At 52.6% G+C, this 20,988-nt stretch overlaps 1 protein-coding gene across 1 annotated transcript in view; it reads right to left on the bottom strand.

The window, feature by feature from the left end:
* Positions 1–15,091, bottom strand: part of LOC148436274 (uncharacterized) — a 53,904-nt gene extending 38,813 nt beyond the window's left edge. Inside the window, exons 1-3 of the mRNA XM_088465091.1 lie at positions 14,893–15,091; positions 13,545–13,598; positions 12,620–12,776 (exon numbers count right to left, since the gene is read on the bottom strand). The gene's annotated coding sequence lies outside the window, so the exon portion shown is untranslated. The remainder of the gene's footprint in view (positions 1–12,619; positions 12,777–13,544; positions 13,599–14,892) is intronic.
* Positions 15,092–20,988: the final 5,897 nt, after the last annotated feature.

Here is a 20,988-nt window from a genome sequence, read left to right as displayed (position 1 = left end):
GCTGGGAAACCCGACCGCAGGGTTTCCCTCGCAAGTCCGATGGTCGCGATGGTCCGACCATCTTCTTGGACGCTCGTATATGCTGTGGGTGGTGACCCACAGCTATACGAGCGTCCAGGAGGACGCTCCATTTTAATGGAGGAGGGCCCTGATTCAGAGCGAGCGCTCGGGTCAGAGCGTCCGGCTCTGAATCAGGGCCCATATCTCTTATTTTCTACATCAGGGTCCATAGGGTATCCACAGGATACCTTCGGGATGTCCCAAAGCAGTATCCTTTAAGGGTGGGGACGCTCCTGTGCTGAAAGGAGAATCCGCCGCCCGAAGGAAGCATCCTGAGAGGCGTAGGTATCAAATGCATAATACCGTACGAACGTATGGACAGATGACCACGTGGCTGACTTGCAAAGCTGAACCGCTGAGGCGCCACGTCGAGCTGCCCACGAAGGACCCACAGACCTAGTGGAATGAGCCCTAACAGAAGATGGAACAGGAAGGCCTTCATGAACATAAGCTTCAGAAATAGCCAGGCGAATCCATCCTGCCAATGTTTGTTTAGTGGCAGGCCAACCTCTCTTGTGGAAGCCATAAAGGACAAACAAAGAGTCCGACTTCCTAAAAGAAGTAGTGCGGTCAAGATAAATTATTTAAAACCCGAATCACATCCAAGATGGCCTCACCAGCCGAAAGGTCCGGTGAATTAAAGGACGGTACAATACTTTCCTCGTTGATATGGAAACTAGATACCACCTTCGGAAGAAACCCAGGACGAGTGCGAAGCACAGCCCTGTTCCTATGAAAAATTAGAAAATGGAGGCCTACATGAGAGAGCCCCCAATTCTGAGACCCTTCTGGCCGAAGCAATGGCTAGAAGGAACACGTGGCCTTATTCAGAGGCCGCCTCGATGTTTTGCCAGTGCGCATGCGAACGAGGGAGCCGGCTTCCTCGTGCGCATGCGTGAGACCCGCTACGACCGACAGCGCTGGTCGTAGCGGGTCTCTTTCCAAAGGGGGCAAGCTGTCGATGTTGATTGACAGCTCGCCCCGTTTGGAAGGCGGGCCGGGGGGGTGGCAGCCCAAACGGAGGCGTTCCTAGGCGTTCCTATGGGAACGCCTGCCGTTTGGGGGAGGCCCCACTGACATCAGACAGAGCCAGAAGCTCTCCGGGGCTTACGACAAGTGAGACCCTACCCTAGGGTCTCGTCGTAAGCCCCGATGGTCGCAATGGTCTCTGACCATCGCGACCATCACCCGAGCGGTCGTTAGAGCTGTGGGTGTTAACCCACAGTGTAACGAACGCAACAGAGGCGGGCGGTCAGGATGCAAGTGGCCGTCCAGTTTCTGAGCGACCGCTTGCATCCTCCGACCACCTCTGAATGAGGCCCACAGTCTTAATGGTCAGCCATTTCAAATCCACTGAGCCCAGTGATTGAAATCGCAGCTCCTGAAGAGCCCTTAAGACCACAGCCAGATCCCAAGGTGCCACCAGTGGAACAAAGGGAGGCTGAATGTGTAGCACCCCTTGCATAAAGGTGCGGACATCAGGGAGCATAGCAATCCCACGATGAAACCACACTGATAGGGCAGATACCTGCACCTTCAGAGAAGCAAGGCGAAGACCCTTATCTAAGCCCGCCTGTATGAAAGCCAGAACCCTGGACAATCTGAACACCTGAGGAGCATAACCTCTAGGGTGACACCACTGAAAGAAAGATCGCCATACTCGATGGTAGATGCTGGCAGATCCAGGTTTCCAAGCTCGTAGCATGGTGTTGACCACCGAGACAGAAAAACCTCTGGACCTCAACAGGGCAGTCTCAATAGCCACGCCGTCAAAGACAGCCGACCCAGGTCCGGATGAAGACAAGGGCCCTGAGATAGCAGGTCCTAACGTTGAGGCAACAACATCGGAGTGTCCACCGAGACTCCGAAGGTCCGTGTACCAGTGCCGTCTGGGCCACGCTGGAGCAATCAGTAGCAGCGTGCTGCCTTCTTGCTTGAATTTGCGTATCACTCGAGGAAGAAGGGAGAACGGAGGGAAGAGGTAAGCAAACTGGAAGGTCCACCTGACCGACAGGGCGTCCACTAGACAAGCCTTTGCGTCTCTTGTTCTTGAACCGAACAACGGCAGCTTGTTGTTGTGTCGGGAGGCCATGAGATCTAGGCCCCACCTGTTCACCAGTAGCTGGAACACCTGGATGCACGTCTTGACGGCTGAGAAAGTCTGCTTCCCAGTTGAGGATTCCTGGTATGAACACTGCCAATATTGCGGTGAGATGTCTTTCCACCCAAGCTAGAATGCGGGACACCTCTGTCAGAGCCGCCTGACTGCAGGTCCCTCCTTGGCGGTTTATGTAAGCCACCGTGGTGGCATTGTCTGAGTGTACCTGCACGGGTCTGCCCTGCAGGACCTGTCTTGCTTGCTGGAGAGCTTTGAACACTGCCCGCAGTTCCAATATGTTTATTGGAAGCGCAACTTCTACTAGTGTCCACCTTTCCTGGAAGAAGTGTTGACCCGTCACCGCTCCCCAGCCTCGGAGACCTCGTCCGTCGTCAAAAGGACCCAGTCTGCAATCTAAAAGGGGTGCCCCCTGTTCAGGTGAGCAGTCTGTAGCCACCAGGCCAGAGACATCCATACCTCTGTGGAAAGCACCATAGTCTGTGTCTTTATCCGTTGGGGCAACCCATTCCATCTGGAGAGGATCAGCTTCTGCAGAGGTCTCGAGTGGAACTGGGCAAACTCCACCATGTCGAACATCGACACCATGGAACACAGTAACCTCATCGCCGACTGAATAGACACCCGGCGACTCCGCAGGCAAAAGCAAACTTTTGCCTGTAACGCAGAGATCTTTTCCTCCGTCACAAAAATCCTCTGATGTTGGGAATCCAACAGAGCTCCTAGATGGAGCATCCTCTGCGATTGTACCAGGGAGGACTTCTTCCAATTTATCAGCCAGCCGTGAGTCTGCAATTACGAGACTGTTAGTTGCAGATGGCACTGAAGTATCTCTCTAGACTCCGCCAACAGCAGGAGATCGTCCAGATAGGGTAATAGTCGAACCTCCTGCATCCGCAGGTGAGCTGCCATGACTGCCATAACTTTGGTGAACACACGAGGCTCTGTGGCCAGGACAAAGGGCAAAGCCTGAAACTGGAAGTGGTCCTCAACCACTGCAAACCTGAGGAAGCGCTAGTGCGCTGAGATAATAGGGATATGCAGGTAAGCGTCCTGAATATCTAGTGACACCATGAAATCCCCAGGCTCCATCGCTAAAATCATGGTACGCAGAGTCTCCATCCTGAACCGTGGAACCCTCAAAAACCTGTTGAGAGATTTGAGGTTGAGGATTGGCCGGTAGGACCCATTTGGTTCCTGTGCCAGAAAAAGATTGGAGTAATACCCCAATCCCCTCTGAGACAAAGGAACTGGCACAGCTTGGAGCATAGAGTGCAAGACCTTCTTGAATTCCCGGGCCTTGTCCTGATTGGACTGAAGACCCGTGGTGAAAAACCGGCTGGGAGGCCTCCTGCGGGAGGAGAGGGCGTACCCCTGAAAAACCACTTCTCTTACCCACGTGTCTGAAGTGGTCAGACACCAGTTTGGGGCGAATTGCAGAAGTCGGCCTCCCACTTTGGGGTCCCCCAAAGAGAGGCCCGTCCCGTCAGGCCCAAGGTTTGTCATCGGACTTGGGAGTAGAACGTATGGTACTCCAAGCCTGTTTCTTAGGCTTTGTAGGTTTCTTGGTGGCAGTTCTCCTCGGAAAGGACTGTACCCTGGACTTACTCTGGGTTCTGTAGGGCCGAAAGGACGAAGAACCCGACCCTGACGTGACTGTAGCTGATGGCAAGCACGCAGACTTAGCTGCCGCCAGAGTAGCCACAATTTTGTCCAGATCAGGGCCAAAAAGAACTTCTCCATTAAAGGGTAAACCCTCCACACCCTTTTTGGAAACAGCATCCGCCTTCCAAGACCGCAACCACAGGGTAAGACGGGCTGCCACTGCTGCCGAGGAGATCCCTGAAGCAAGCAGGCCTATATCCAGAGCCCCCTCATTAATGTAGGTTACCCACCAACTCCACCTGATCAGGTGACCAGTCCGGGTCCAGAGACGCCTCCAAAGTATCAGCCCAATGTTCCATGGCTCTAGCCACCCAGCACACGGCCATAGCCGGTCTGGATACACCTCTTGCAAGGGAATACATGGATTTGAGACATATTTCAACCTTGCGATCCGTGGGATCCTTTAAGGAGGACATGGAAGGCATTGGCAATGTAGCACTCTTCACCAGACGTGTGACGTGAGAATCCACTTGTGGCAGGGTTTCCCATTTGGAGAAATAATTTTCCGCAAAGGGGTATGCCACTGCCAAACGTCTTTGGGGCTGGTAACGTTTACCTGGCGTTTTCCACGCCTCCTCTAAATGATCCACTAGCTGACCAGAAAGGGGAAACACAGTAGCATCCCCTTTGATATCCTTGAAAAAGGCATATTTTGATTTGGCTACGAGAGGTACGTCATCCTCAATAACCAAGGCCGTGCGGACCGAACGTATAAGGCCCGGTATATAGACCTTAGACTCCGTCTCTTTATTACGGAAAGTCTCCTGGTCCGACAGGTCAAGCAGCTCTCCGTCATCGGACGTCACCTCATCCTGATCACACTGATCAGTCTGAGGTTGCAGCTGTCGCTTGTGCGGCCGCAATGATGGTTTCCCCTTTAAAACGTCCGTCAGGTGTTGTACCGAGGTGGACAATGAACTAACCCACGCAGGTTCTTGTGCGACATGAGGGGGCGAGATCAGGAGACTCTGGGGTACTACTGTCTGGGGAACCCCTGTATAGGGGACGACACCATAGACTGCTGTGAAAACCCCATCTGGGGAAACGCAGGGGGTGTCGCTAGCTGGAACACTAGGGTTGTAAGTGCCTTAGCAAAACAAGCCCAGGGCGGATCCTGCACAGGTACAGTGACAGAAATCAGCCTTGCCTGGCTAAGACACGCCTTACATAACCCCTCAGAGTTGCCATCACCCTCCACTAGTGGTACGAGACATATAGTACACTTTGGCTGAAGAGAAAAATCATGCTCACTGTCAGACATGATGAGCGACCGGAGCTGTATGTGACACACCACACCAACAAATAATTGTATAGTGAGGCAATAACCCCTTGCAACACCGCATCGCAATGGCTTTAGCAGAGAAGACAGGGATAGTTAAAATGGCTGATAGTAGAAAGTGAAAGTTACAGACAGCAGCACTAGCATTAAGTCACATACAATGCAGAAGAAAAACCCTGCACTATCAGTGCTTCATCAACTACACAGACATCAGCCTAGCGGAGCACACACTGACCTTGCACCGGAGGAGAGGTATGCAGGGGGAACCAGACCACAATGCCGCCGTTATCGGCATCCAGCAGCGCTTGCCAAGTCCAGAGAAAATGGCCGCCGAGGAGCAGAAAGGAGGCTGGCCCGGGGGAGGAGCGCTTGCTGAAGCCAAACCGCTGTGGAGAGGTCGTGTGCAGCAGGGGAGGCGCCGGCTGCTGAGCAGGGAAGGCGCGCTCCCCTGGCATGCATTTAACCCCCAGGACGCTGGACGTTTTCTGATTCTCGTCCGGCCCGCTGTTCCAGGCGGTAGTGGAAGCGCAGGTTTCTGTGGCCTGGCTCCACGCTGCAGCCAGTCCCCAGGGAGCCCCCTGCCTGGGGACTTAGGACTGTGCTGTTCGGCGGGGACCGCCACGGGACCCCGCCGCTTACCTGAACCCCCGTAAATCCGGCCACAGTCCGGGTAACCAGGGTCACCGCTAGCTGTGACCCCAGTTACCCACCAGGATCCCCGGATCAGTACCGGCGTTCTGGTACCAGCGTGGTGTAGGAGTGACGGCATGGACGTCAGTACTGACTGTCCATGCTGTACACTCATTTTAGTGTGCAGCCACAGCTGCGAAGAAAACTTCAGGACCCCCACTCTGTACAGTGCCTCCGACTCCGGCCGGGCACCGACGAAAACCTAGTGCCTGCGGCTCCGGGGTGGGGTACAGGAGAGGGACCCCAGTGCATCCTGGGAGGATGGAGAATTATTAAACTCTGTGGTGCCCGGATGTCTGCCGCCGTCACCTATACCCCAAGGTATCCTGTGGATACATTATGGACCCTGAAGTAGAAATATAGTCTTCAATGTTCACCATTTGAGATCCACTGATTCCAGGGGTTCAAAAGGAGGGCTCTGCAGAGCCTGAAGAACAACAGACAAATCACAAGGAGCCACAGGAGGGACAAAAGGAGGTTGAATGCGGAGAACACCCTGTACAAAGGTGTGAACATCCGGTAATGTAGCAATTTGCGTTGGAACCAGTTAGACATAGCAGAGACATGAACTTTAAGTGAGGCCATGCGAAGTCCAAGGTCCAATCCAGCTTGAAGGAAGGCAAGGACTCTTGAAACCACAAAGATATGCAGGTCATAACTTCTGGCGTTACACCACTGGAAGTATGTATGCCAGATCCGGGAAGAAGCCGGGTTACGTGCCTTGAGCATAGTCTGTAGTACTAGACAAGGACCCGGAGATAACAGATCCGACCATTGAGGCAGCAGAAGAGGAGCATCGATTGAGAGCCTCTGAAGGTCTGAGAACCAATGTCGTCTGGGCCACGCTGGAGCCACTAGAAGGACAGTGGCTACATCTTGCTTGAACTTCCGAAGGATTCCAGGAAGGAGGGGGACTGGAGGAAACCGGTAAGCCAACCTAAACGTCCACTTTATGGACAATGCAACTTCGAAGGCTGCTGCGGCATCCCTTGTTCTTGATCCGTACACCATCAGTTTGTGATTGTGTTTCGAGAGGCCATGAGGTCCACCTCTGGGAGGCCCCACTTGTCCATAAGCGTTTGAAACACTTCTGGGTGAAGAGACCATTCTCCGGCCTGTACATCATGATGGCTGTGGAAGTCCGCTTCCCAATTCAGCACACCGGGAATGAACACTGCTGAAATTGCCAGAAGGTGTTTTCTGCCCATGTGAGAATGTGAGCTACATCTGACATGGCTGCCAGACTTCAAGTGCCTCCTTGGTGATTGAGGTAGGCTACTGCCGTGGCGTTGTCGGACTGTACCTGCTAAGGTCTTCCCTGAAGAATATGTTGCGCCACAATGAGGGCTTTGTATGCTGCTCGGAGTTGATTGTTAGAACTATCTCGACTGGTGTCCAGCGGTCCTGGAAGGTCGGCCCGATCATTCCGTATTCTTGGTAAAAACCCATGGGGCTGTAGAAAGTCCAAAGGCCAGAGCCTGGAACTGGAAATGTTGCTGTAGAACAGCAAACCTGAGAAATTTCTGGTGACAAGGCGCTATAGGTATATGTAGGTAAGCGTCCTGAATATCCAGCGACACCATAAAGTCCCCAGGCTACATAGCTAGGACTATAGAGCGCAGGGTTTCCATCCAAAATCTGGGCACCCTGATGAACTTGTTCAGGGAATTGAGGTTGAGAATGGGTCGGTAATAACCAGTCCCTCTCTGAGATAGAGGGAACGGAACCATCACCCCCACCTGCAGTGATGACTGAATAGCCTTTTGTATAAGCAGGGCCTTGATTGGGTACGAGAAAAAGCCCATGCAGAAAAACTGGTGGGGTGGTCGTCTTAGGAAAAAGAGGGCGTACTCGTAAGATACCACTTCTTGTACTCAAGCGTCTAAGGTGATTTGACGCCAGCGCTGGGCAAAGAGAAGTCTGCCTCCTACCCTGGGATCCCCCAGAGGGAGGCCCGTCCCATCAGGCGGACAGTTTATCTTCTGATTTTGCAGCAGGACGGCGGGTGGCCCAGGCCTGCTTGGGCCTAGGTTTGGCTGACTTAGAGGAATCCTGCTGTCAAGGAAAGGACTGCTAGGTTTTTCTTGGGGACGAAAGACTCTAAAAGACGTTGTCCGTTTAGCAGCTATTGCAGATGGCATAAAAGCAGTCTTATTGTGGGTACACACTACACGATATGCTCCCTGAGCTATATCGTGTAGTGTTGTCCCCGGCAGGCTGTGCTCAATGTCGTTCATGACATTGAGCACAGCCGCTGAACGATATCATTAACGATATCGTTCAGCGCCGGGCTCTCTCCCCCATTCCCTGACATGCAGCAACCTGACGAGATCGTCAGGTTGGCCTGCATGTCAGCCCGATGAACGATGATGACGAACGACCCGCGGGAACGCGCGTCGTCGTCATCGTTCATCTTTTTGGGGTTAAAAATGGACGATAAAGTGGACGACTGAACGATAACGATATCGTTCAGTCGTCCACTTTATTGCCCAGTGTGTACGCACCATTAGAGGCCGCCAAAGAGGGGACAATCTTGTCAGAGTCAGGGCCAAAAAGAATGTCCCCCGTGTAAGGGAGCGGTTCTAAGGCCTTCCTTAGTCTGCATCCGCCTTCCAGGACCATAACCACAGAGAGCCGCGGACAGACACTGACATGGACGATATTCTGGAGGTTAAAAGACTCACATCCAGCGTAGGATCCCCTATGTATAAAGCTGCATCTCTAATGTGAGCAAACAAGGGAAAGCATGTCCCGAGAGGCGTCCTCAGGGAGGAACTCCTCGAGGGCATCTGTCCAGCCTTCAATTGCTTTAGTCACCCAAGCAATAGCCATGGATGGGCGAGCGGAGGCTCCTGAAAGAGAATACATACTTTTCAGACCAGTTTTTACATATTTATCCATGGGATCCTTTGGCGAGGGAGCAGACGGAATAGGTAAGGTAGAACTCTTGATCAACCACGCGATATGAGATTCCACTGCCAGGGGAGTCTCCCATTTCGTACAATGATCAGCTGGAAAAGGATAACAATGGGTCAGTCTTTTATGTGGCTGAAACCTTTTACCGGGTGTCTGCCAGGCAGCCATCACATGTTCAACTAGCTGATCATAAATAGGAGACACTGTAGAATTAACCTTTTGTTTTTTAAACAGAGGGTGCTTTGACTTTGGAGCGGGTTTATCTTCTATATGAAGTATATCTCTAACTGCTCGTACTAGGGCAGGGATATTGATCTTTGCCTACAGTTCCTCCTCCCCTGAGGGGGACTCAGTAGTAGATAAATCAGGCTCTCCCGCCTCATCAAAGGACACCTCAGAATTTGAGAGGAACGTAGACTGAGGGGAAACCAGAGGACGCTTATTTTTACTGAGTAATGATTTCTCACCCTGTAATATATTTTTAACAGCTGTGGATACCTTCATCTCTAAGGTAGCGGGCAGAGGAGGCACTGGTATAGTTTGTATCTGTTGTGGCAACCCCATAGGGGGAATTACAGCCTGTACCTGCTGTGGCAATCCCAAAGGAGGAACCACTGCCGGGACTGTTAGGTGGTCCACAAATGTATTTAGCACCTGAGTAAAGGAAGCCCAGGGGGCCCTTGGACAGGGTCTGTGAGAACAGATGGGCCCAGGGTATTATAACGGATGGCGCAAAGGCCCTGATTCAAAGATGGACGCTCTGACAGAGCGCTCACTCTGAATCAGGGCGTTTTTTTTGGGGGGGGCAGCCTCCTGGCCGCTCGCATAGCTGTGGGTGTCCACCCACAGCTATTGCGAGCGGCCAGGTTGACCTTCGGGCTTGCGACGAGACCCTTGTGGTAGTGTCTTATGGCCGCAAGCCCCAGTGAGCTTCCGGCTCTGATGTCAGTGGGGCCTGGAGACCGCTGAGAGGGCGTGGCCAAAGAGAAAATGCAGCTCTGAGCGGTTTAGACCTGCGGAATGGCGCCTTGAGCTGGGGGAGGGGCCGCTTAAACAGGAAAAGCTGACCTCCCCTGACTGATAAATGACCCCAGGGATGCTGGTTTCCCGCACCATATGAACCCTGGTGGTCTTAGTGGAGCACGCGGACTACCCCGGTGTACACACTCGTCCTCTGAGACCGGAGGAAAGACTGCATAAGCGCGGTAACCCGCCTTACCTGCCCATAATTCCAAGTTGCAGTCTACGGTCATCCCGCGGGGCCAGCTAGCAAGGTCCCCGGGAGCCCGTTGAGAGTACCACACAGCACTGGAGTCACGACGCCCGAAGGGGTGATGGAGTGTCAGCACAGACGTGTCATGTACAGTCTGATGCTGAACACAGTGTAGTAATAAATAAAAAAAAATAATAAAAGCAGCCCACTGTGGTGATCTAGCTCCTGCAGACACCAGAACTTACTGGAGGCCCTCTAGTTTGGGGGTGGGGTAAAGAGGGAAGGACCAGTGCATCCTGGGAGTCAACAGCTTTAAATGTCTGGTCCTAACCTCCACCTATACCCCAAGGTATCCCTGTGGATCCCTATGGACCCTGATGAAAAAAAAAAAAAATGTAACAACATGTAACACACCCATCCAGAACACGCTCTTGCGGTACTTTGGTTGCGACTGCATGCCCACTTTCCGCGATTGTACACCCACTTCCTGCAATTACACGACCATTCCAGCCACAGTCTTAAGCTGGGTACACAGCGAGACGACGTCGGCATGATATGCAATTTCTGGACGAATCGAAACGACATATACACGATCCCACGGTCACATGCGGAATTGCCCGGTCGGCTTTGCTGCATGTACAACCAGACAATATTGCATGTGGCCCCATTGCAGGTAATGAAGGATGGAACGAGGGATTGTTTCGTCGTTCATTACCTCCTTCTAATGTGTACCCGATGTACTGTATGTCGGTCTGTCGAGCTAACATATCGTACTGGTACACATCGCTCATTGTGTACCCATTATTAGTCGTAGGGAGAGACATGAAACAAATAAATATACGCGGACTACGAGAAGACACAAATGCACATTTAAATAAAATAATAAAATCTTAAATTGACACCGAAAAAAAGTTTCATCCTACACTCGTGACTTACCCTGTATAAGACCCACAGAGAGCAATCACTATGACATACCATCTTAATGCTGGGAACACACTTATTGATGAGTACCCAGCATGATGTTGTCTGCGGCGGGTCCAGGCATCGGCAAGTGTGTACACACTTGCCGATGTCAGCAGCGATGGAACGACAGCGGGGGCCACGCTACATACGGCATGCAGGCCAGACGGACGATGTCACTGACGACGCCCGAGATGGCGCATCGTCAGCGACACAGCGGGTACACACTGCCCGATGTGGATAAGTTGTCCGATCCGCCAGTTCTAGACCAAATAGAGCCCAGGACAAAAAAGCACCTTTGGCTCCCTCCTTAAAAAAATACTGTTTTTTTATGTATGTACTAAATAAAAATGCACCTTACCTATATGGTAGTTTCCCTGTAATGGGGAACCTCTGAAGAATTTGATCCTGCCTGGGCAGACAGTGGTCCTGATTCAGCAAGGATCGCAATTGCAAAGCTGCAAGCAGGCAGCTTTGCAATTCCGTCCTTGCATTAATGCAAATGCAGCAGGAGGTGTATGCTGCAGTTGCGATCCCAGCCTGCAACGGAGGTCGCAGGCTGGGATCACCATCGCGATCATCGATGGTCGCGATGGTGGATGGCACCGGGGCTCCGGCCAGCCAAGCATGGGCTATTTCACACACACCGGTTTTGACAGGCCGGCACAAAAACGAGCGTTTCTTTGCCGTGTACTAATTTTAGTGAACTATGTAAATAGATGGGTCCTTTCAGATGGCACGGTCGCTGTTGCAGCCGGGAATATCCACTGACAATGACGGCTGCCGTGCCGTCACTGAAGTACATGTTGCTATGCAGGGGCGTTTCTACAGAGGAGGGGGCCCATGTGCAGTCTCTGACGTGGGCCCCCTCCTCTCCCTCCTGCGGCTGGTAGCGCACTGAGCTGTGCACGACAAGCGCCGCACTTATAGACTCTGGGCACTAGAGTGTGCCTGGAGTCTATAGCGCATGCGCGAGTCACAGGAAAAATGGCTGCGGCAGCCATTTTCACAGCGCCGGGCCCCTGCGCCGACGTGGGACTCCGGAAGAGGTTAGTATACTATGGGTGCAGGGGCCCGTGTGCCCTGCGCACCCTGCACCCATTATAGATACACCCCTGTTGCTATGTTTGCTTTTACACACACTGGGTTTTCTGAGCTTGTACCCGCCACAACTCTCTTTTCCAAGTGTTGTGGTACCCGAGTGTCCAACATGAGTGACATCTTTGACAGATACTGAGAGGTTGATATCATTAGTAGAAGCCAGACCAGTTTTATGCGCGACGGAATTTGTTGCGCTATATATAGAAACTGTTAATTAATAAATAAATAATGGGACAAAACACAAGATATTTATAAAAGATACAAAATTCAACTGGAAAGGAGTAGCAAGCGGTTTGCTTTGAATTTAAAGATTTCAATGTGTTGGGAGACAAGGAAAAATATATATATATGTGGCACCCCACCAACACCCTGTGTTCCTACCCACGCTGATGTGCCTCTATGAAAATTAAAAATATTAATGTGACTCCTGCCATTGTCTAATATAGGGCATGATTTAACTGATTTCATTAAGGTTCAGGGACTATTTGCACTGCCCCCTCAGCGGTGGTGGACGTTAGGGGACCAGCGAGTACTGCAGCAGGCTCAAGGATTTGAACTAGAGAAAAACGGCAGTCGGTGTGGGCAGTTGGAGAAGGGGCTGCGCTGCCTTGATGCTTACCTGAGGGCTGCCGCCGTACTCCGGGACCAAGCAGCGGAGGTCTCTGAGGCGGGGAACATCCGGTGGGACCAAGCTGTGTCATCCGGGGAGGTTCCTGAGAGCAATCAGCCTAAGAGGGGTGTGTCGGACGACCCCTAAGGGAGTGCCTCAGGCGGAGCTGCGGAAATAGAGAGAGACTGAGTCTGTAAAGGAGCCGGAGGTTGAGAGCCGATACTGGAGGGCTAAGAAAAGCTGCTGCAACCTCCCAAATAGACACTCAGTGACATTAGCGCCTGTTAACTGGAGGCCTACAGTTGTCCACCGTTACATATGCACAGCAGTCCCTGCAGGGATCAGCGTGGGGTTTATAGACTGCATTCATAATAGTAAGAGTAACCCCCCCTGATACCGCATATTGGAGGTTAGGTACAACAGTTACCAGCAGTGTTAGGGTGACACTTCAGTGCCAGCACTTGTAATACTCTCGCTATGAACTAAGGTTGCTAAGCAGAGAAGGTACTGACTGTAACACCAACACCATCGCAGCAGGATAAGTTACAGAGGATTACAGTGTTGCATTATTAGAGACAAGTACTGTAGCTGGAGCAGTTTAAGAAAGTCTGTACAGGACTTGGCAAAGACAGAGTAGATTGCCAGTTAAATAATTCCCAAAGAACTGTTCTTCATATCCCGGGCAACGAAGGGTGCACATTATTAACTAGTTCAGCGCTGAACTAGCACTGTATGAGACTTGTAAAGAGCAGTAGTGTGAGGAAAACGTTTTCCTAAAAAGGTGTATAGAAAAGTAACACAAGTTTGCAATTGTATACTTGACGTAACCTTGTCCGTTTATCCTACTCACGTGAGGTTTTTTTTAATTTATTTTAGAGATGTTAAGAGAATTGCAAAATTAGTAATTTGTTAATAGCCACTAGAGAATACTTACCCAGTTATAGTTTGCAGGTTCGAAGTCCAGCGTTCGCTAGTGATCTGCTGGTTCCTGAAAAATAAAATAAACATGAGTGTTAATGTGTGTGTTACCGTCTACTGAAATGCATTGTTGATATATGAATATTGCCAAGTGTTTTTGTTCTTGCAAAGTATAATAAACATAAGGATTCACTATTGTCATCTTTACTGTTATACTATATTGTATGATTACATTGTGAATAAACTCATAGTTTAGGGTATCACATATATGGTTAATACTTTTATTTGTAGTACTGTTTTCAATTTATTGTATATAAACTAATATTATATTTGAATAGAGCTGCTGCGCATGCCTACTACATTACGAAAACAAACCACAACATTAAAAACGGCTCAAAGCCGTTGCATGTGAAAGGCACGGATTGCCGAACGGTCAAAACTGGTGTGTGTGTGTGTAAGCCTCACTCGCATGCATGCACTACTGAATCAGGCTCAGTGTCTTCAGTCAGTACTCACTATTCATGTAGGAGGCATCTGAAAGATGTCTGTTTGCGTAGGAAGGAATATAACCAATGTTATCATACAACAGAGGTTTAACCCGTCTTGTGCCCCTTGGCCTCCTATCACCCCAGCCTCCTGTCACTCACTCTGGCCCCGTCACCCGGCCTCCCTTCACTCCAGCCTCCTGTCACTCTGGCCCGCTCACCCCAGCCTCCTGTCACTCTGGCCCGGTCACCCTTCACCCAAGCCTCCTGTGACTCTGGCCCGGTCACCCCAGCCTCCTGTCTGTCTGGCCCGGTCACCCCAGCCTCCCATCACCCCAGCCTCCTGTCACTCTGGCCCGGTCACCCATCACCCAAACCTCCTGTCACTCTGGTACCCAGTCACCCCAGCCTCCCATCACTCTGGTCCCCCATCACCCCTGCCTCCTGTCACTCTGGTCCCCCATCACCCCTGCCTCCTGTCACTCTGGTCCCCCATCACATCTGCCTCCTGTCACTCTTGTCCCCCATCACCCCTGCCTCCTGTCACTCTGGTCCCCCATCACCCCTGCCTCCTGTCACTCTGGTCCCCCATCACCCCTGCCTCCTGTCACTCTGGTCCCCCATCACATCTGCCTCCTGTCACTCTTGTCCCCCATCACCCCTGCCTCCTGTCACTCTGGTCCCCCATCACCCCTGCCTCCTGTCACTCTGGTCCCCCATCACCCCTGCCTCCTGTCACTCTGGTCCCCCATCACATCTGCCTCCTGTCACTCTTGTCCCCCATCACCCCTGCCTCCTGTCACTCTGGTCCCCCATCACCCCTGCCTCCTGTCACTCTGTCCCCGTTACCCCAGCCCCCCGTCCCTCAGGCCTACTCACAACAAGGGACAACCCACTCTTCCCCACCATCTCCTTGGGTAGCCTCAATGCTCATCTTCCTCAGCGGCGCGGTGTGTGGGAATCGGGACAGATCATGCGGCAAAGAGCCATCAGACCGGGCGGCGCCCCCGCGGACTCGGAGAGCCTGGGTCCTAGTGCCGCCGCCAGTAGAGTTAAGTGACGGAGTTGGATTACTAGAGAAACACTAGAGTTATGCAGTGACAAAGTTTTAAACTTCTTTGGCGTCGGCCATTTTCCCGAAGACCAACTTTGCTTGAGAAAAGGCGGCACTGTCCCGCATAAGAATTAAGAAAACATCACGTGATTATAGTGTATCCTCTGCTGCTGCTGAACGTTACAGGAGGTCCCAATAGCCACTTTGCCCCCAGCAATGTCGTCGTCATCATCATCATCTGTCACAGCCGCCGGTCCGTACAGTACAGAGACCTGACACAGTCACCTCCAGGCAGCTTCCTCCATACATGCCCAGCCGCCCTCCATCTATTACTTAGTTTACTTACCCCTCACCTGTCCCTTCCCGCCCAGGGCTGGTCTCTCCCCTTTCCTGTCCCTTTCCAGCCCAGCAACATCTCCAAATAACTTGCCCCCCTCCTGTCCATCATCCTCTTCCCCTCATCTGTCCACAGTCCCTTCCCGCCCAGCAGCTTCTCCCTCACCTACTCGTTCCCGCCCTACTGCTTCTGCCACTCAGCTGCCCCTTCCCGCCTAGCGGCTTCTCTCACCTGCCTCTTCTCACCCAGCAGCCACCTCCTCATCTACTTTTTTTTGCCCCAGCACCTTCTTCCTCACCTGCCCCAGGAACACTGGGCACACATTTACAGGGACAGGCACACTGGGGGCATAGTTACAGGGGGGAAACAGTTGGGAAGCCGACGGACTCCCGACCGCCAGCTTCCCGACTGTATAATCCTGGCAAGGGTTAAATGGCAGGCGTCATTTTCCCTACGCCGGGAGACCGACACCCGGCTTACCGATCGAAGGTAAGCCGGGCGTCGGGTACAGACAGCCGCAGGTTTTAGGTTTAGGGTCCCCGGGGAGAACTTAGGGTTAGGCACCCCCCACGGGAGGTTAGGCTTAGGTTAGGGGAAGGGGGGGTTAGGTTCAGGCACTTAGATGGGGGATTAGGGTTAGGCACTTAGGGGGAAGGTTAGGGTTAGGCACCCTAAGGGAGGGTTAGAGTGGGAATTAGGTTAGTGAATACCTACCTTGGGTGATCAGGATTTTCATCCTTTTTGGGCTGCCGCTGTGGGGATTTGAACTGCCGGCCATGCGGCCGCCGGTAAATCATACTGAATCCTTACAGGGACATACATGCTTAGTGCATGTGTACAGGGACAGGCACCATACCTGCTGACTTTTTTTGAACTCCTCTTCAGGAGAAGTAGCTGGCTACTGAAGGGACAGGGGTCGGGCACTGTTGTTTGTCCTTAGGCACCGCACCATAGTGATATAATCCCGCAAATCGCAAGTCTAAGAAGAGAGGGTGGAACTAAAATGATGTGATTGTCATAGAATTGCCTCATATTGGCCTCGCTCCCTCCCCACGGATTTATATATCCTGACAGTACTCTTCCCATCTTTCCCACTGCACTAGGAAGTTTACGAGACGCGAGATCCCCCACCCACTCTTCTGGAGGACTAGCCCGAAGTGAGTCCTGATTTAGAGGTGACACTAATGCACAGCTGCAGATTTTTTCAGAGTCACCGCGGGTTAGTATCAGCCTTCCCCTTGTGTGCTAGTGTGTGCCGGACATTAGAAGCTCTGACACGCCCACTTTCAGTGACACTTGTGCCAGCCTATGGCAGGCACAGTGTATCCTTCTGAACTCTGGATAAAAATGGCCTCTGTGGCCTCGGTTTTGCATTCAGGAACCTCCCATAAGATGCCCATGAAACAGTCTTTTTGTATGTTCACTTCAGGCCACCTCCCAGACACCACCCAGGAACGCCCATGGTATTGCCTCGCTGGTTCTGATGCCAGCACCACCAAACACAGCTGAGGACTCTATGTACACTCTGGAACGTATGCGCCATAGTGGTTTTCAAGACTTTTCACGCATGTGCAGTAGCAAATAATCGCTAATCTGCACAGACATCAGCATTGCCCCCACCTCTGAGTCACGCTCTGTGGGAAATGATGGGAGGTTAATGAATATAAATGGAATTAATTGATAATGTGGGGATTAAATAATAATGACTTAATTGGAGGTTGTGAGATATAATTGGTAACAGCTGCAGACATAGGAGGCCATGGTCACATAGAGAAACTGCCCCTGCAATGGGGCTAGTGTAATGGTGGCCATACACGGTGAGATTCAAAAGTTGGTAAGATGAGTTGTACGATTTCCCTTGAAATTATTCCCTTAAGATCCTGGACGATTTGTTTTGAAAATGCAACGATTTCACAGAAGACTTCACATAAGATTTGAAATCATACACGATAGGTTGAGGTTTCTCTGCAAAACCATCTGATCTGCGATCCAACTAGACGGGGATGCGCATCGGGGTCGCAGAAGACTCAAAATACAACTTTCTACTTCAGGGTCCATAGGGTATCCACAGGATACCTTGGGGTATAGGTGTGACGTCAGTCGCTGGGCACCATAGAGTTAAGCTTTTCAGCCTCCCAGGATGCACTAGGGTCCCCCTCCTATACCCCGCCCCCGAGCCAAGGCACCTCAGTTTAGTTTGGTGCCTGGCCGGCGTCGGGTGCACCTGTCGGAGTGGGGGCTAGAAGAGCCCCTGAAGCTTTCTTCAGTGCAGCTGTGGCTGCACATCTGGATGTACAGCATGGACAGTCAGTCCTGACGTCCATGCTGTCTTCCCTACACCCCCGCCGGTACCAGAACGCCGGTACCGATCCGGAGATGCTGGTGAGCATCTGGGGTCACAGCGGTGACCCCAGATGTTCCGGACCATGGCCGGATCCAAGGGGGACAAAGGTAAGCAGCGGGGTCCCGCGGTGGGTCCCTGCTGGTCACATGGTCCTAAGTCCCCAGGCAGGGGGCTCCCTGGGGACTGGCTGCAGCGTGGAGCCAGGCGACCAACCTGCGCTTTCCACTACCCCCTGGGACAGCGGACCGCAGCAGAGCGGTAGCGCTGCGGCGTCCCAGGGGTTAAATGCATGCCAGGGGAGCGCGCCTTCCCTGTCTCACAGCCGGCGCCTCCCCCGCTGCACACAGCCCTCTCTGCATGCTGCCGACTGGTCCTGTGGCAGCGCTCCTCCCCCAGGCCAGCCTCCTCTCTGCTCCTCGGCGGCCATCTTCTCCAGAACGCATGGTGAACGCTGCTGGAAGCGCTGGACGGAAGCATCGTGGTCTGGGTCCCCCCGCATACCTCTCCTCCGCTGTGGCTCAGGTCTGTGTATGCAGCGCTGTGTCCTACCAGGCCCTGTGTCTGTGTAGTTGAGTGATCAGCGCTGTTAGTGCAGGAATTGTTATTTCTCTGCATTGTATGTGACTGCTAGCGCTGCCTGTAACTTTTCTTCTCTAAACTGTCAGCTTTATTACTGTCCCTGTTCTTTCTGCTAAAGCCCTTGCGGTGCGGTGCTGTAGGGTGGTCTCTCGCCTATTTAATACTTAATTGGTGAGAGAGGTCACATACGTGGTGCCATCATGTCTGAAAGTGATTTTCCCCTCCGGCTACAGTGTACCACGTGCAAAGTACCGTTAGCGGAGGGGGAGGGTAGCGCGGAGGGCCTTTGCCGGCAGTGTTTGTCCATGGCGCGGCCTATTACGGTTACAGCATCGGTACAGGAGCCGCCCTGGGCTTGTTTCGCTCAGGCGTTAACAGCTTTAGTGGGCCAGTTAGCTCCGCAGCCCGCGTTTACTCCGATGGGTTTGTCGCAGCAGTCTGTGGTGTCGTCACCCATGCAGGGGTTCCCACGACAATTGGTGGTACCCCACAGTCTCCCTATTTCCCCGCTCCCGGGTTCTCAGGAGCCAGCGTGGGTTAACTCCCTGACGAGTTCTGTACAGCACTTGTCGGATGTGTTGCAAGGGGAGTCTGATGCGGCCTCATAAAAGGCCGGTGGCGTCTCTGTCCGCTCCTTATGAGGATGACGAAGGGACGTCTGATGAAGGGTTAGATTCTGGATCCTTACGATCAGGAACCTCTCCATACTAAGGACGCTGATGCTAAGTCCAAAGTATATATTCCTGGACTTATTCGGGCGGTCCGCACAGCCTTGGTGATTGAGGACGAAGTTCCCCCAGCGGCTAAATCTAAGTATGCCTTTTTCAAAGATGTGAAGGGCGATGCCACAGTCTTTCCTCTTTCGGGTCAGTTGGTGGACCATTTAGAGGAGGCGTGGAAACAACCTGGCAAAAGATACCAGCCGCAGAGACGCCTGGCGGTGGCTTATCCGTTCGCGGATAATTATTTTGCTAAGTGAGAATCCCCTCCACAGGTGGATTCTCACGTGACCCGTCTTGTCCGTAGTGCCACATTGCCGATGCCATCCATGTCCTCCCTTAAGGATGCTACTTACCGCAAGGTAGAAATCTGCCTGAAGTCCGCTTATTCCCTTGCAGGGGGGGCAGCACGGCCGGCTATGGCCATTTGCTGGGTTGCCAGAGCGATGGAGCGCTGGGCGGATTCATTAGAGGCTTCTTTTGAATCCGACTGTCCGGCCGAACAGGCGGAGTTGATTGGCAATCTCCGTGATTCGGCCACCTACATCAACGAGGCGGCTCTAGACATTAGTACTCTGGTGTCTAGAATTTCTTCAGCAGCGGTAGATGCTCGTCGCACCTTGTGGCTGCGATCCTGGAAGGCGGACGCAGATTCCAAGAAAGGTCTGGAAGCGTTGCCGTTTACCGGAGAAGTTCTCTTCGGTCCGGATTTGGATAAGATTGTGGCCACGCTGGCGGCAGCCAAATCTGCTTGTCTCCCGTCGGCCGCTGCTCCTTCTGGTTCTGGACCATCGTCCTTTCGGTCATCTAGGGCCCAGGGCAGGCCCAAACCACAGTCGTTTCCTCGACAGGCTGGCCCTAAGAAATCGGTCAAGCCCCGGAAGCAGGCATGGAGTACCAGACGTCCGGCCCCCAAGCCAGATGACAAGCCTGCGGCCTGACGGTCCGGGCCTCCCTTTGGGGGATCCCAGGGTGGGAGGCCGCCTGCTACAGTTCGCCCAGTGTTGGTCGACCACTACGACAGACACTTGGGTTCTGGAGGTGGTTTCCCACGGATACGCCCTCTCCTTCCGGCACAGACCCCCGGCTCCATTCTTCACCATGGGTCTACCATCAGACCGGAACAAGGCTACGGAGCTGCGGAGGGTATTGCACACTATTCTCCAGGCTGGAGTTATAGTGCCTGTTCCATTCTCCCAGAGGGGCCAGGGTTTCTATTCAAATCTATTTTTGGTACAGAAACCCAATGGGTCATATCGTCCGATTCTCAACCTCAAAGCACTCAACAAGTCTTTGCGGGTCCCGAAGTTTCGGATGGAGACCCTACGGTCCATCATTCTAGCGCTGGAACCTGGGGACTACATGGTGTCATTGGACATACAGGACGCTTACCTGCATGTCCCTATTCTTTTGCGCCATCAACAGTTCCTCAGGTTTGCAATCCGCAGCGACCACTTCCAGTTTCGGGCGTTATCTTTTGGCCTGGCAACAGCACCACGTGTTTTCACCAAGGTGATGGCGGTCATGGTGGCTTCTCTGCGGCTGCAGGGAGTCCGCATGTTGCCGTATTTGGACGACTTGTTATTGGTGGCAGGATCTCCAGAGCTCCTGTTACGCCACTTGGACCTGACCATTGCACTGCTGCAACGGCACGGCTGGCTTATCAACTGGCAGAAGTCCACTCTAATCCCGTCTTGGAGGATTCTGCATCTTGGAGCCTTATTGGACTCGGGACAGCAAAGGATCTTCGTGACGGAGGACAAGATCTCTGCTTTACAGTCAAGGGTGCGCAGTTGTCTGCACAGCCGCCGGGTGTCCTTACACTCGGCGATGAGGTTACTGGGCTCCATGGTGTCGGTGTTCGACATGGTGGAATACGCCCAGTTTCACTCCAGACCTCTGCAGCACCTGATCCTGTCCAAGTGGAACGGGCTGCCTCAGT

Source organism: Taudactylus pleione, unplaced genomic scaffold (assembly GCF_031769625.1).
Source record: "Taudactylus pleione unplaced genomic scaffold, aTauple2 ptg001845l, whole genome shotgun sequence".
Classification (NCBI taxonomy): domain Eukaryota; kingdom Metazoa; phylum Chordata; class Amphibia; order Anura; family Myobatrachidae; genus Taudactylus; species Taudactylus pleione.
The sequence above is the reverse complement of the archived record's forward strand: the minus strand, read 5'-3'. Positions and strand labels throughout refer to the sequence as shown.